Source organism: Tasmannia lanceolata, unplaced genomic scaffold (assembly GCF_043159265.1).
Source record: "Tasmannia lanceolata isolate RefF3 unplaced genomic scaffold, GAP_Taslan_0.1 ptg000011l, whole genome shotgun sequence".
NCBI classification, from domain to species: Eukaryota; Viridiplantae; Streptophyta; class Magnoliopsida; order Canellales; family Winteraceae; genus Tasmannia; species Tasmannia lanceolata.
This window is the reverse complement of record NW_027518688.1, coordinates 23,844,709-23,860,292: the sequence shown is the minus strand read 5'-3', so window position 1 is coordinate 23,860,292 and position 15,584 is coordinate 23,844,709.

The following is a 15,584-nucleotide window of genomic DNA, read 5'->3' as shown; positions in this document are numbered from 1 at the left end:
GTCCTGATCTTATAATCAACAGATATAGGGACATAATCTCAATAAATAGAACAACAGAGAGGCCACGACCATGAGAGGGGCAAGTAAAAGCCACTGGTCGGGTCTAGATCTGAAAAAAAAGGACTGACACAACTGATTAGATTAGACAAGGAAACCTTACTAAAGAGTAAGCCCTCAATCTGATAATCAATATATAGATATATACATATATATCCTAACCAGGGGCACCAGCCATAAATATAATCCCACAAAGTCAAGACACTTGACTCAATACAGACATGTGAGTGTACTAGGACTGCGTTGTAGCCACATAAGGTGAACTACAATAATCTATGTATAGGACATGGCTCCTAGATCTAGGCTCCAACATGTGTAAGCAACACATGTTCGTCCTTATATGAATGCAATATATATATATATATATATACGCACATGCAGATCCTAATTGGGTTTCACTAAGTTAGCAAATATATTCATATACATAATATATGTAAAATGAAAGTAGAGCTCCGGACTCAATATATCCGGTACTATGCTTATGATCCATACTTAAAATGTATAACACAAGTACGCCTAGTGTTATACATAGTATGCTTCATTGCTCATCGGCTGCTGTAAACACAAGTACGCCTAGTGTTTACGACTGCAGCACTGGCGCATAGCTTGGTAATAGATACAACAGCACCATCTGGATAGTGATATCCCATGAGGTACGCATTATATCTATCCCATGGAGCTAATAATAAAAAAATCAATAAAAGAAAAGAAAATAAAATGATGTATGCTGTGCAGTGTGTGAATCCCTTGTTTTAAACACCTATCTGGTGCCCCTGGATTCTAAGCGATTAAATTCCCATTTATAATGATTTTAGCTCAAAATTCTTCAAAATTATTAAGTAAATGGCATTTTAACAGAGTTAGGCAATATCTTGAAAGAATTCCCCAGCAGAGTCGCCAGCCTGTGGACCCCGATCCGAGAGAGAGGCGGGGAACGGGCCCCACACTAAGTCTCAGGATCATCCACGTGAATGGAGAGCTCTACCAGGGAACTCTCGAAAGAATTGCCCCTCACAGCATGAGTGGCGATACAAAAGGTGAGATACCTCTCGATTCGGGGATTAGCCCAGATTCGAGGCGTACCTTAAACAAAGAAGAGTCGCCATCCAAGGAAAAAGGCAAATGGGCCTTGGATCCCATACTATGCTCTGTTGCAACGGATAACCAGAGATATAAAATAAGGTTCGTGCCTGGTTACGAATTCGGAAGGTCTAAAGAGCACCTCATCCGCCCAAGTGCAAACACCTGGTCTCTTATGCCATTTACTTAATAATTTTGAAGAGCTTTGGGGGAAAATCATATGAAATGGGAATGAATATCTCCGAGAAGACGTCTATCTAATCATGCATATCTCGGAGATGAAATCAAAGGCACACAAGATAAAATAAAAGAAATATGTATCACCTAAGCATAGCTAGGTTATAAGTGACATGCCTAATGGGTGTCTAAGTTCTGATGAACAAACACATGCATGACACACCAACAAAGTATAAGGTCTGCGCAATAAAGTAAGAAAACACTGCAAAACATAGAAAATGACTCGATACCATACAACCCTAAAACTCTAATCTATACCTAGGCCCGAGTCTTTAGATGATCTGATGTTCATCCAAAGAAGCCTACGTATCCCCGCCTCCACGAGAATCAAGGCAACGTAGTTCTTCGCACCTATTCTAAGCTATGATGCCTAAGACATCTAGACCTCTATCCTAGACTCGATCTAAAAGACCGGACTAGTTCTTAAAGCTTCTTGTGTGATTATTTAAATTCCAATGGATTGTAGATTTTAGGACACCCTATATGTCTTAACTAAATGCAGGTTAGCCCTAAGCTAATGCAGGTGATTCCTATAATCTATGTGTAGTTAGGCTGTACGCCCTAAGGGAAACAATGGGATCACTAGCGTATCCAAGACTTAATCATCAGTCGGCGATATGAATCGCCAACTGACTAGACGGAGGCGCTCCTATAACTCTAGGACAAACTCCTAACTCTAACATAAACACAAACAAACCACACAACACATCAAAGACAAACTCAAAACTCTAAAACTCTTTATCTAGGACAAACTCCTAACTCTAGAGGAAGATCTTGTTGAAAACAAGGTTTTGAAGATTTTTGGTATTTTTTCTTAAAATGGGTAAATGATTTATTTACAAAGGTTTGGCTGGACCTGAGATAAGAATCTCAAGCTGCACTACGTACCTCGTGGAAGAGGATCAAGCCAACGTAGTTCGAAACAGAATTCCTAACTACTCTCCTAATGACTCAAGATTTTTGAGATTTTTGGTTTTTCAGATGTTTTTGATATTTTGGTTGTTTTATAGTGTTTTTTGAGTTTTTGACACAAGAGGACAAATCCTATCATCATAAGGGGAGGACAGACTCCTGAATATCCCGCAAAGGTTGGACAGCATCCTATGCTTTGCGAGGGAAAAGAACAGAAACACAGCTCTGCAAGGGTTGGACAGCTTCCTATACCTTGCAGGAGCGGATAAAAATCACATGATTTGATGAGAGGTTGGATAAAATCCTAACCCCTATGATGATAGGACTGAATCCTGAAAGAAAGACATACTCTCTAGCTAAGGACAGACTCCTAGGCAAAGGACTAACTCTGAAAATAAGATTCTAAGAAGGAGGTGCTAATGAGACAAAGCCTGTCTCCTAAAAGAAAATGAGATAAAGAAGGGTGCTAGTGAGACTATCAAGCCAAGATAAAGCTCACAAGTAACAAGGAAAAGAAGACCTTGCGCATATTTAGCAAAGGTAAAACATCCAGCCGGGCCGGACAGCTACCTAGCCCTAGGGTGCAACAAATGTGCAACCCAATACCCATAAGGGTAAGGGGTATGTTGCCAAGCCGAGTAGGATGTTCTCCCAAAACCAAATGATGCACAAAGAGGAGGTTTAGCAAGAAAATGAGACTAGGTAAGTCTCTTAGACACAGAGGTAGGATAGAGAAAAATACTAACAAGGAAAAAGAGACCTTGTGCATATTTGGCAAAGGTAAAACACCCAGCCGGGCCGGACAGCTACCTAGCCCTAGGGTGCAACAAATGTGCAACCCAATACCCATAAGGTAAGGGGTATGATGCCAAGCCGAGCAAGGTGTTCTTCCAAAAACCAAGAGACGCACAAAGATGAGGTTTAGAAAGAAAAATGAGATTGAGAGAGACTCCTAAACAAAAAGATAAGCTCCAAGAGAGGTGCTGATGAGACACGGCATGTCTCCTAAGGATAGACTCACTAATGAGACAAAACTTGTCTCTAAAGGATACAACTTTCTCTGTCTGAGACATAGCCTGTCTCCCTAAATTGAGGCTCTAAATGACAAAGTTTAAGGGTATCTCAAAAGACGGGGCACGTCTTAAAAACAAACGAGGGAAGGGCTACTCGGACTAAGAGAGTCCCCTAAGGATGGGATTAGGCTAGCGCCTTCATCGCCCTACAAGAAAAGGGGATTCTAATATCTAAAGAATAATAACAGCAATCTTATAAGACTGTGTTAGTCTATCAAAGAGAGAAGAAAAAACTACCAGATAATTGCAAATTTCACTCTAAAAATAAATCAAGTGTTAAGCAAAGAAGAATTTTAAAAAAAAAACAATACACAATCTAAAGCAATCATAAAATGATAAACATCATTAATTAGTCCAGACCAGCCGCTGGATAGCCTAATAAAGTAAAAACAAGCAATATCAAACACTTCTAAACCAACCACAAACCCCAATACGGGGACTCCAATGAAATCAGATGATGCCAAAGTAATCATCTGATATCACATACACATAATAATATTTCTAATCCCGCCTTGAGATCAGACAGTACTCATGTCGATAATATCGAATAGAGTAGTCATCTGATCTCCTTCTTCCTATTAAACAATTTATTTAAATAAAATAAGGCAGCAAGTAGTAAACTAATCAGTGGACAGCAATTATGTGCTAGTGAAACAACCAATGGGCAGCAATTTATGCAAAATAAGAGGTAGCAAGTAATGAACCATTAATAGACAGCAGCTATATGCTAGTGAAAAAGATCAAAGGGCAGCAGTTTATGTATAGAATAATGGGCTTGGGCTATCGCCTTCATCGCCCCATGCGATGAATGGAAAAATTCTAAGAGCTTTTAAAGACTATGCAAGTTTATAGAGAGAGAAGAAGAAAGGAGAGGCATTACCACGACCGGGTAAGTTCTTCCAAAGATTTAAAATGAAATATCTTCTTCTTCTTCTTCTTTTTTAGAGTCCTTTAATTAAATCTTTTCCAATAGAAATAGAAATTCTTCTTAAGTTCATGAATCTAAAAAATCCCTTATGGCCTACATTCCTGTAATTTAAATCACTTTGATGAAATAAGAATAAAAAATAAATAAAGGTGTAGCAACACCCAGCCAACCAAGAAAGAAAAGTATTCCAACTTTTTCTTTTGAACCATTTTTTTTTTAAGGAAATTTTTGGCTACAAAGGTTTCAGCCCATAAGAGATTACTCTTAGTAAAACTCAACCATCAAGATCAGTTTGCCCAAAGATTTTAATTAAAAAGCTCTCTATCCAAAAAAAAGATTTAAGGAAGAAAGAATGTCCGGCTGGATGAGATGAGGGAGTTGAAAAAGAAAGTAAAAAAGAAAAAAATCTGTTGATTTGGAGATGAAAGAGAATCATGAGACTCAAAACACACCTATCTTAAGCACAATATACCACTGTGCCATTTAATGACATACACACATTTGATCAGATCATACATATATTAAGAATTTTGGTATTAAGTCTGGATTGATGCAAAAGGCCAAATTTCTAACATAATGCTACTCGAACACCCAGCTTGATATAGAAGGTCACGTTGAAACTAGGATTGGAATAGGACCAAAGAAAAACATTTAATAAAACTGAGATCTTATGACCTGCATAGCATGATTGGGCTGATATCATAATTTGAATAATTGTCTCAACAAAGCTTGTTCTCTCTGCCCATGAGTTGTTTGGGTTACTCTTTATGACTCGATTCAGACAACAATTTCCTAGATTAAAAGCGATTGAAGCTACAAGAGAAGGTAATAAAACCTCTCATATAAGAAGTCACTTCTCAAAACCATAACAATGAAATAACCTGAAGCCTTTGTCATGGTCATTAAATCTTACACATAGCAACAAAATTCTAAGCCCAAAAATTAGCATTTCCTTGATAGCAAAAATGTAAAACCAAGTAAAATATAAATTCAAGGAATCTCTATATCTCCAAACACCATGAAAAATGGAACCACTAATGAATCCCAAAATAAATTGAAACCATTTAGCATGTCCAGTAGATAAATTGTGAGTTGCTATATGGGAAGGTGATTCGGATGCAACTTCGAATCAAACCTTATGCCTATGATAAATCAAATCAACAATGTTTTGTCATTAAATCTATGGTCAGGCTTACTTCATTTCTGATTTAATATTAAACACACAATGATCAATGACCTAAATGACAATTGTATCCAAATAACATACTTCAACCATTGGATTCCATGCAAATCAACTGAAATAAGACAAGCTGGGCTTATACTGTTCGAAAAAAATAAAAAAAAAAATGAAACCTGGCCCCTCAGTAAAAAAAAATAAAAATAAAAAAAAAAAAAAACTATGATAACTAAAGTCTCAATACTTCTTTTTTTATTATTCAATTTTCAAAATAGAAACAGATTTTCCCTTTTTACTACTGATTTCACAGGGCCAATCCAAATGAAATTCTGAGAGTGAGGATTCGAAGACACTAATCACAAACATCATAGCAATTAACAACATAAATAAGAAATGAGAGTAAAATAAAAGATATAATTAAGAGATCTTACCTTTAAAACTGAAATTCTAAAGAGATTCAGATCGAATGAAACAGAATTGAATAGCAGAGACCTTTGAACTCCTTTGAGCTAATGACATCATCAATGGATAGCAAGCTTCCTGCCGATGAAATCTTCACTTGGATCAGCTGGAATAGATCCTTTTTTTTTTACAAATCTGAAGTAACTTCACTCTTCTCTTAGAAATTTGATTCAAATTATCAAAACCTAGGTCAAGATGAGCTAGATCTGAAATATGAGCTTTTGGATATAAGTTCTAAGGTTTAGAACAAGAAATGGCAGTAAAGGAAGCTAATGAAAACTGTAAAATGAACTGATTAACAAAGAAAAATATTTTGCCGGAGCTCCAGTTGACTTGCCGGAGAAGATGAAGGCAAGTTAGGGTTTCATAAGAAAAGGATGCAAATGCTAGTTTCTAACAGAGGATATGAACGACAATTACAGCAAATGAGGTTGGCAAGGGAAAAGAACAAGACTATTGGAATGAAAACTCAGCCGGAGCTCTGGCAAATTGAGAAGAAGAAAATTGATCGGAATAGACGAGATCTATTTTCTCTCTTAAAAACTCTCTTTTCTCACTCTCTCTCTCTCTCTCTCTCTCATTTTTCTAGATCTGGAAATGATCTCTTGAAACTAAAATGCTTGAGTTCACCGGATCCAAATAAAAAGAGACCGGATTACATGGAGTTTTGCCGGATTCCGACGAGTATCACAGAGAAGATAAAAAAAAGTTTCTAGAGCTTTAGATCTAGGGTTTCTAACGAAAATCTAGCAAAGAAAAGATGATCGAATAGCAGATCTAACAAGACTGTGATGGAATACAATACCAAAACGAGGCCGGAGCTCCGGCAACCTCGTCTGAGAAGATGATCGGAAGAGAAGAGAAAAGGGATCTGGAAAAAAAACGAAAATGAAATCTGGTTTTTCCTTTTCTCTCTGCGAAGAAGAGATATTTTTTTCCTCTCTTTTTTTTCTAAAAAATGAGATAAAAACCAGTATTTAAAGACATTTTCGAGACTTGATATCGGCACTCCACTTGATGGGCGCGCGATTTTGCGCGTCCCATCCGGATAAAAAAAAAAATTATTCCAGAATAAAATCGCCCCCCTCTCAGGATAAAAACACCCTCCTCTTCTGCTTTACACTACGGCTTCGCCTGGGTTCGTTTGCTAGGCAAACGCGCTCGGATTCTGACGAAATTTTGCAGGGACCTAGATGAAACCCTAACCTAGCTAAGGGTGGAGTTTGGGATTCTACCTTATTGATTTGATGGGGTTTTGCTCAAACTGAAGGGATTAGGGCACGGTCAAAATGGGGTGTCTACACAAACCAATGTAAAAGACTAAAAGCACCCCTTTGTAAGATTGAATTACAAAAAGACTTTTGAATAAAAAGTCAACAATCCCCCACTAATTCAAAATTACAAGAAATAAATCATAAATGTAAATAGATTTGATCAAGGCAAGATGTGTTATGCATCAGTAGAGGTGTCTTTTGGACTTGAACCTTTACTTAGTGCAGGTATATCGAGTTTATCAAGTACTTGGTGAATATACGTCTTGAACCAAGCACTTTTAGTAATAAACTGAAACAACATACCACACACACAATCTTAAGGCAAACTTATACGATCTGTGATCTGTAATTTGGGATTCCGATTATTGGAAATTAATCATCATGACTTCCCAAACCGAAAGACCAGAAAAATTTGATGGATCGGATTTCGGTAGATGGCAAGAAAAGATGCGATTCTTTCTGACCTTTCTGAACCTAGATTATATCTTGAATGCTCCTGAACCATCACCTGATGAGGAAGAACCTGCAAGAACCCATCTCTCTGAGAAAAGGAAAAGAGACAATTATCTCTGTAAAGGCCATATACTGAGTTGTCTCAGTAATCAGTTGTTCGATGTATTTTTCAGAATTGAGTCTGCCAAAGAGTTGTGGGAAACTCTAGAGCAGAAATACCTGGTTGAAGCCGCGGGTTCTAAGAAACATCTTATTGGAAAATATTTCCGATATCAGATGATAGATGGAAAATCTATTATGGATCAAGTAAATGAGATCCAGTTGATTGTTTCTGATATTCTTTCTAGAGGTATTAAAATAGAAGAACAGCTCCAAATTGGTGCAATCATTGAAAAATTACCACCTTCATGGGAGAAATTCCAAGACACCCTTCTGCATGACAGAAACGATTTTTCTCTTCAAGATCTATTTGTATATCTTCGAACTGAAGAGGAAAACCGTTTCAGAAAACAGAAATCAAAGGCCTATGAGTTTAACTCTAAGGCAAATCTCACTGAATCTTCATCTGGAAAGAAAATCTATTCTAAACCTGGGTCTGGATCTGGAAAAGGAAATTTCAAGAAAAATAATAAGGACTTCAAGAAAAAGAAAGGTAACTGCTTTGTGTGTGGGAAAGCAGGTCACTATGCTAAAAACTGTCGCAAAAACGACAAGAAGAAAAACCCTCAAGGAAATAATGCGCCTCAGGCAAATATGGCTGAAGATCAATATCTGTCGGCTGTAGTATCTGAAGTGAACCTGGTTAGCAACGTGAAGGACTGGTGGGTGGACACTGGTGCCACCAGACACATCTGTAGTGACAGAAGTGTATTTTCTTCCTACGAGCTTGTAGGGGATGGAGAGCAGCTTTTCATGGGAAACTCGTCATCATCTGCTGTGGCGGGTAAAGGAACAGTCCTATTGAAGCTTACATCTGGAAAAGTTCTGAAGCTCTGTGATGTCCTTCACTTACCAGATATAAGAAAGAATCTGGTGTCTGGGTCACTTCTGATCAAGAAAGGTTTTAAACTAGTTTTCGAGGCTGATAAATTTGTCATTACTAAGAATGGTGAATTTGTGGGGAAGGGTTATTCCAGTGAGGGTTTATTCAAACTGAATGTATCTGAGAACATTATGAATAAAGCATCTTCTTCTTCTGCTTATATTATTGATTCTTCTTGTTTATGGCATGGTAGGCTAGGTCATGTTAACTATGCATCTTTAAAGAAAATGATGACCATAGGTCTAATTCCTAAAAGTAATCTAATAGTAGATAAATGCGAAATTTGTGTGCAATCAAAGTACTCTAAGAAGCCTTTTCATAGAGTAGAAGAAAGAAAATCAGAACTTCTTAGTTTAATTCATAGTGATGTATGTGACTTAAACAATGTTTTAACTAGAGGAGGAAAAAGGTATTTTATTACATTTATAGATGATTTCTCTAGATTTTGTACTGTTTATCTTATTAGATATAAAGATGAATCATTTGATAAATTCATTTCATTCAAATCTGAAGTAGAGAATCAGTTAGAAAAGAAGATCAAAATCCTAAGATCTGATAGAGGAGGTGAGTACACCTCTAATGATTTTAGTGCTTTTTGTGAATCTCATGGCATAATTCATCAAGTAACTGCACCTTACTCTCCACAACAAAATGGAGTTGCTGAACGTAAAAACAGAACTTTAATGAACATGGTAAACTCTATGTTAGGGAGTTCAGGTTTACCTCAGAACCTATGGGGAGAGGCTCTTCTCTCTGCTTGTTATATTCTAAACAAAATTCCATTTAAAGATTCTGACAAAACTCCTTACGAGTTATGGAAGAATAGAAAACCGCATTTTAAATACCTTAAAGTGTGGGGGTGCTTAGCTAAAGTTAGGATTCCAGATCCTAAAAGTTCTAAGTTAGGTCCTAAAACTGTTGATTGTGCATTCATTGGATATGCACAAAACAGTAGTGCATATAGGTTCTTAATCTATAGATCAGATCATGTTGATATGCATCCTAACACCATAATTGAATCCAGAGATGCTGAATTCTTTGAAACCTTATTCCCTTATAAAACTAGTCTAAGTGAGAATACACTAAAAAGACCCAATGAATCTATAGAAAAAGAGCATCAAGTGTCTGAGGAATCTGTAGAGCCTAGAAGAAGTAAAAGGGCAAGAGTAGAGAAAAACTTTGGTCCAGAGTTCATTGCCTATCTTCTAGAAGGAGATCCAAAGACATATAAAGAGGCAATGTCACTTCCAGATTCTTCATTCTGGAAAGAAGCTGTCAAGAGTGAAATAGACTCTATTTTGAGTAATGGGACATGGATCTTGACAGATCTGCCTCCTGGTTGTAAACCTATTGGTTGCAAGTGGATCTTTAGAAAGAAATTAAAAACTGATGGAACTATAGATAAGTTCAAAGCTAGACTAGTAGCTAAAGGGTTTAAGCAAAAGGAAGGAATGGACTTTTTTGACACTTACTCACCTGTAACCAGGATAACCACTATTAGAATCCTTATTGCCATAGCTGCAATCTATAACCTTGAAATCCATCAAATGGATGTCAAAACAGCCTTTCTGAATGGTGAATTAGATGAAGAGATTTATATGGATCAACCTGAAGGCTTTGTAATCCAAGGCCAAGAGCAAAAGGTATGCAAACTTATAAAATCTCTATATGGTTTAAAACAAGCACCAAAGCAATGGCATGAGAAGTTTGATAGTGTGATGCTATCAAATGGATTCATAATAAATGAATCAGATAAATGTGTTTATAGCAAATTTAGTGGGGATAGTGGTGTTATTGTTTGTCTGTATGTAGATGATATGTTGATCATCGGAACAGACATAAGTGTAATTAAAGACACTAAGAAGTTTTTATCAAATAATTTTGATATGAAAGATCTGGGAAAGGCAGATGTAATCCTGGGTATCAAAATAAATAGAAACCCAGAAGAAATAATTTTAACTCAGTCTCATTATGTAGAAAAAATATTAAGGAGGTTTAATCAATTTGATTGTAAACCTGTGGCTACCCCATATGATTCTAGTATAAGATTATGTAAGAATAAAGGGAGTGGAGTAGATCCACTTGAATACTCTAGAGTTATAGGGAGTCTAATGTATTTGATGAACTGCACTAGGCCAGACATAGCCTATGCAGTGGGTAGACTCAGTAGCTATACCAGTAATCCTGATAGTGATCACTGGGAAGCACTAATTAGAGTATTGAAATATCTTAAAGGAACCATAAACTATGGTTTGCATTTTTCTAAATATCCTGTTGTACTAGAGGGGTATAGCGATGCCAATTGGGTATCTGGATTTGAGACCAAATCTAGGAGTGGATATGTCTTCACTCTAGGAAGTGCAGCGGTTTCTTGGAAGTCTACCAAGCAAACTTGTATAGCCAGATCCACTATGGAGTCTGAGTTTATTGCTTTAGAGTGCAGAAAATTATTACTGTTGAAATCTGCTTTTGGAGTTACCAGATTAATTTCGTATAAGGTATTATCTCATCATAAATTACAGATTTGCACATCAATTTTTATAACAATCTTAAGGCAAATCTCGCCCCCACTATGACGAATCAACGGTGCAGATGGGCGTGATGGCGTATGCCTCCAGGATACAACAACTCTCGCTCCAGGGGTGTGCACTCACGCAGCCCGGATGCCTAACAACTTGCTTATATGTGCCAAAAGCCTTGATCAGAAAGATTGGGGAAAACCAGAAGGAAAACCAGAGAGAAGATAGCAGAAGAAGAAATCGTTCTGTGTCTTTCTATCTCTGTAAAACCGTTTTTATAGAAAAATAAGAGACACGTTGGGATGAAACGTCGCACTCTTTTAGTGCGTGAGAGACGTTTCCCAAACGGTCACAAAACCAAGATTTAAGGAATCTCAAACGGTAAAAAGTATTAAATAATGATTAAAGAAAAAGAAAAGAAATAAAAGAAAATAAAAAGGCTTTGGGCCCACGCGCGCGGCCGGCCGAGCCGGGCCGGGCGGCGCGCGTGTGTGGTAATACCAAAAGCCCACCGGACCCAAGTGGGTGATCCGTGCGCGTAGGATTCTCATGACCTCTTTCTCATTCACAAGACTAAGAGAGTGAAAGTATATATATGGCCACTCTCACCCTCTCACACTTCCCATCTAGGACTAAAGTTTTCTCATGGCTTTAGTCCTTTTGGAGGGAAGCTCTAACTTTGAGTGAGAAGCCCTAAAGCAAAAAGCAAACCAATGTAAAAGACTAAAAGCACCCCTTTGTAAGATTGAATTACAAAAAGACTTTTGAATAAAAAGTCAACAATTCCATCATCAGAGCCTTCCAAGGCTGAGAAACGGTTTCTCAATTGGACTTTGCTTGCGAAGATCTCATTGGTTTCTTCAGAGATTTTGCTTTCTTACTAGTTTTAGGTGGGTTCAGATACAGGTGTCCACTTAGTCTTTTGCTCTTGATTTTCACCCGCTTCTGATTTTGATGTCTCTGCAGAAGCTTGGATGGTGTTCTTCTAAACAGGTTTCCACTCCACCCTCATATGGATTTCTTTCCCATTTGTATTCTTGGGAAAGATTTCGATGTATGATTGAAGTTCTTGCAGGTTGTGCATGCGTGTGGCTTCCAATCATATTCAATTTGTTGAAGAAGAGTCCCCGTTGGAGTCTTGATTTTGATGTGGTATGGGAGTGGGAAATCGGCATCGACTTCCACACAAATCCTTGCCTAGCTGAGTCTGTGGGCTTCCATTGTCTGAGTATCCATATCCAGGGGCTTACCTACTCCACTAGCTATCTTGCTCAAACAAAAAGGGGTCCGCAATTTTAGATAGAGCTCTGGAAGTCTGATCCATATAGGTATGGAAGTTAGGTTTAACTTTTAGAAAGATATATTTGGTGTCCGTCTCCGTAAGAGAAGACGCCGGCCTCCGTAGTTGTGGGTGATGGCTTCGAGCAGTTGAGAACAATCCTATGGGTTACTGAACTTAAATAGGAAAACCCATTTAGAAAGCATATACCTAAAGCTCCCCGCCCTTCAATTTTCACGTACAAGAGAGTTGTTCCTTAAAGGCTAAGAAGAAGGGTTTGTAAGATTTGGTGGCTTTATTTGCTCTTATTAATAAAATAATATTTTGGCAATTCAATATTTGTGGCAGTTAAAGAACATGCATGAAAATGCTTGATGACAATAATTCCATTGGTAGCAAGTGTATGTGCTACTTACCCTTGGACCACCTACCACACTGTGATAGAGATCCTAGGACAAAGTGTAGACACACTAGGTATAGTCTTAAATGGGCTTAGGCCTATAAGAGTGATAGGGTTAACTCCCTTGGTGGCCAGTGACAAGCCAGTGCAGCACATTTGAGAATCAGGATACTGTCATGCTTCTGATGCACCCATGTACACGTTATGAGCAAGACATGTTGAAGAACTTTGGGATAGGACTTGACAAGCTTGAGAAGTTCAAGTCCGAGGGGCATGGTTATTAGAGCCATGTTTTTTGTAAAAATATTTTATTTCGAAAATATTTATTTTATCCTAAGTTGCCGTCATATAAAAGATTTAAGATGAATTACATTAAATATATAAGATTAGAACCATAATAGATATATAATTAATATTTTATAGTCAACACGTTTGAATTTATCAAAAATTAGTCAAAAGGGCAAACTTGGGAATTGGAATCAAGAGAATGACAAAAGAAGGGTGAAAAAGTAATTGGTTAATGGTATTTATTTTGGGAGCATTGAGCACATATGAACCACGTAGTATATTTCATGTTCATTGTATGCGCTTATTGCATACATACATATGTAAAGCACATGTTGGATTTTTATTTAACGCATGTTTATTTGGCATTCCCTCATGTTCTCATGTGGGTGCCTTTTCTAGAATGTATTCTTGAGTGATTCTAAGTGAAGTTTTTTAAAAGTGTTTCTTTTAGTTTTCCCAATCAAGTCAGATCCTTGTCCCTTAGAGCTTCGTATGTAGACTTGGTGTTTAATCTTTGAAGAGACACCAAATTGCTGTGAAGTTAAGGATTGCAGAAGACTTCTGATCCTCTTTTGCATGTCTTACCGGCGACGCCTACCCAAGCTCTTCCAAAGTCAGCTCAGCAAGTGAATCGCTTGTGGATGATTCGTAGAGGATGCTTTCATGCATCTTTGGTTTGGTAAATGGCTCTATTTGATTCAAGAAATTCTTATGTTATTATTATCTAATCTTATCTTACTTTCTTATTTCAGTTTATTTCATATGTGCTAATAGATCCGTCTAAAGATCACATCTCTTCCTCTATATATCCCTTGGCAATGAACATGTTCCTGATGGTCAAAATCATGGAGCCGAAGCGACGCAAGGGAATATCGAAGGTATTTGAAGAACAACATGAGATATTTACAAGTTGATGAATTTCTATTATTGTTTTCATTTGATTTATTTAGATAGGAGCAAGAATCGGGAGAGAGAAAGGAAGATGAGAGATAGATGTAATCATGTAGCCATGACAAAGTGGAAATGTGTCTTTTCTTGTTTTTCCATTAAAAATTAATAAAACATAGCAATGATTTCTCCAAGACATGGTTTGTTTCCAAATTCTTGAGGGAAATCTTCCTCTACAAATTCAATGCAAGCTTCTCCTGTGTCGTTTATGGCAGGTTCTATAAATTCCAGCTCTGCAGAAGTTCGTAGGGGTAACTTAGTGAACATGGTGTTCTACGGGAAAGGCTTTAACAGACAATGATAATCTAGGTGTCGTTTGTCTATGGAGAAAGCAGGAGGCGGAACAAGGTATGCAGCACTCGGAGGCCTGAGCAAGGATTCTGAAGCGGGTGGAGGCTCCCCATTGAGAGGTTCCTCAGCAAATGCCATGGCCTGACTAAGGCATTATAGCGAACACCTTGGGAGAGAAGAAGGTCTTCCCACATGAATCGAGAAAAGGCAGGTCACGATCCAGGGTTAGTGAAAAGAACAAGTGGGCCCACTGCTTTTATGGGACAAGTAATTTATCCATTGGGCTTCACATTGGATTGGGTTATGAAATGATCTTCATCAAATGATCCTAACCATTGAATTTGTTCCCTTTAAACATCAATTATAAACATAAAGGACGGTTTGCAAAAGTCCCTGCAATCGGGGTGAACGATTAGGATCATAGCTTTGCATAGATGGGTCCCATCCCGTCATGCTCACCTCATTAGTTCTTATCATAAAAGCCTAAATTCGATATTTCAATAAACTACCAAGGGCAGTTTGGACATAATAATACCCGCGGGCAATGCAAAATGAAAGCTGAGTCACAAATTATGAGCTGCCCCTAATCCTTGTTACGATAAGGATGAAGTCAATTCCACGTCATCATTACCTAAAATAGTCTAGTTCTAGATGCAAAAATGATAACGCCACCCTCTTCTGTTCTCTTCAGTCAATCTCATTAAATATACCGAGCTTATTATCATAAGCGGCATCTCGTGGAATTAGCTGGGTCTGACTGGATTTCGATGAGATTAAATAAATAAAGGGCAATGATAAATTCGCACCCCTTGTAACGGCAGACTTTCACGTTAAATTGGGTGCGAATTATCCTAGAGAGGGTGCGAATTTACAATAAAAAAGCAAAGTCCAAGTAGGATTCCTATGGAAGGGGAAAGAAAAGGTCTTAATACGGTTCCATTCAGATAACGGAAGAGGAAAAAAATATAAAAAAAGAGGTTGTAATCAAATTTACCTCTTTTTCCCACTTCCAATCATTCATTAAAAAGATCCCAAATTTTACTCACGTTTTCTGTCTCGATCTGGTGGAGGTGTGCTTATATCTGATATTGACACTCCATATCTCTCTCTACTTAACATGTGTTCTGTCTTGATTCGGGGGAGGTGAGCTTATTACCTTCTCTT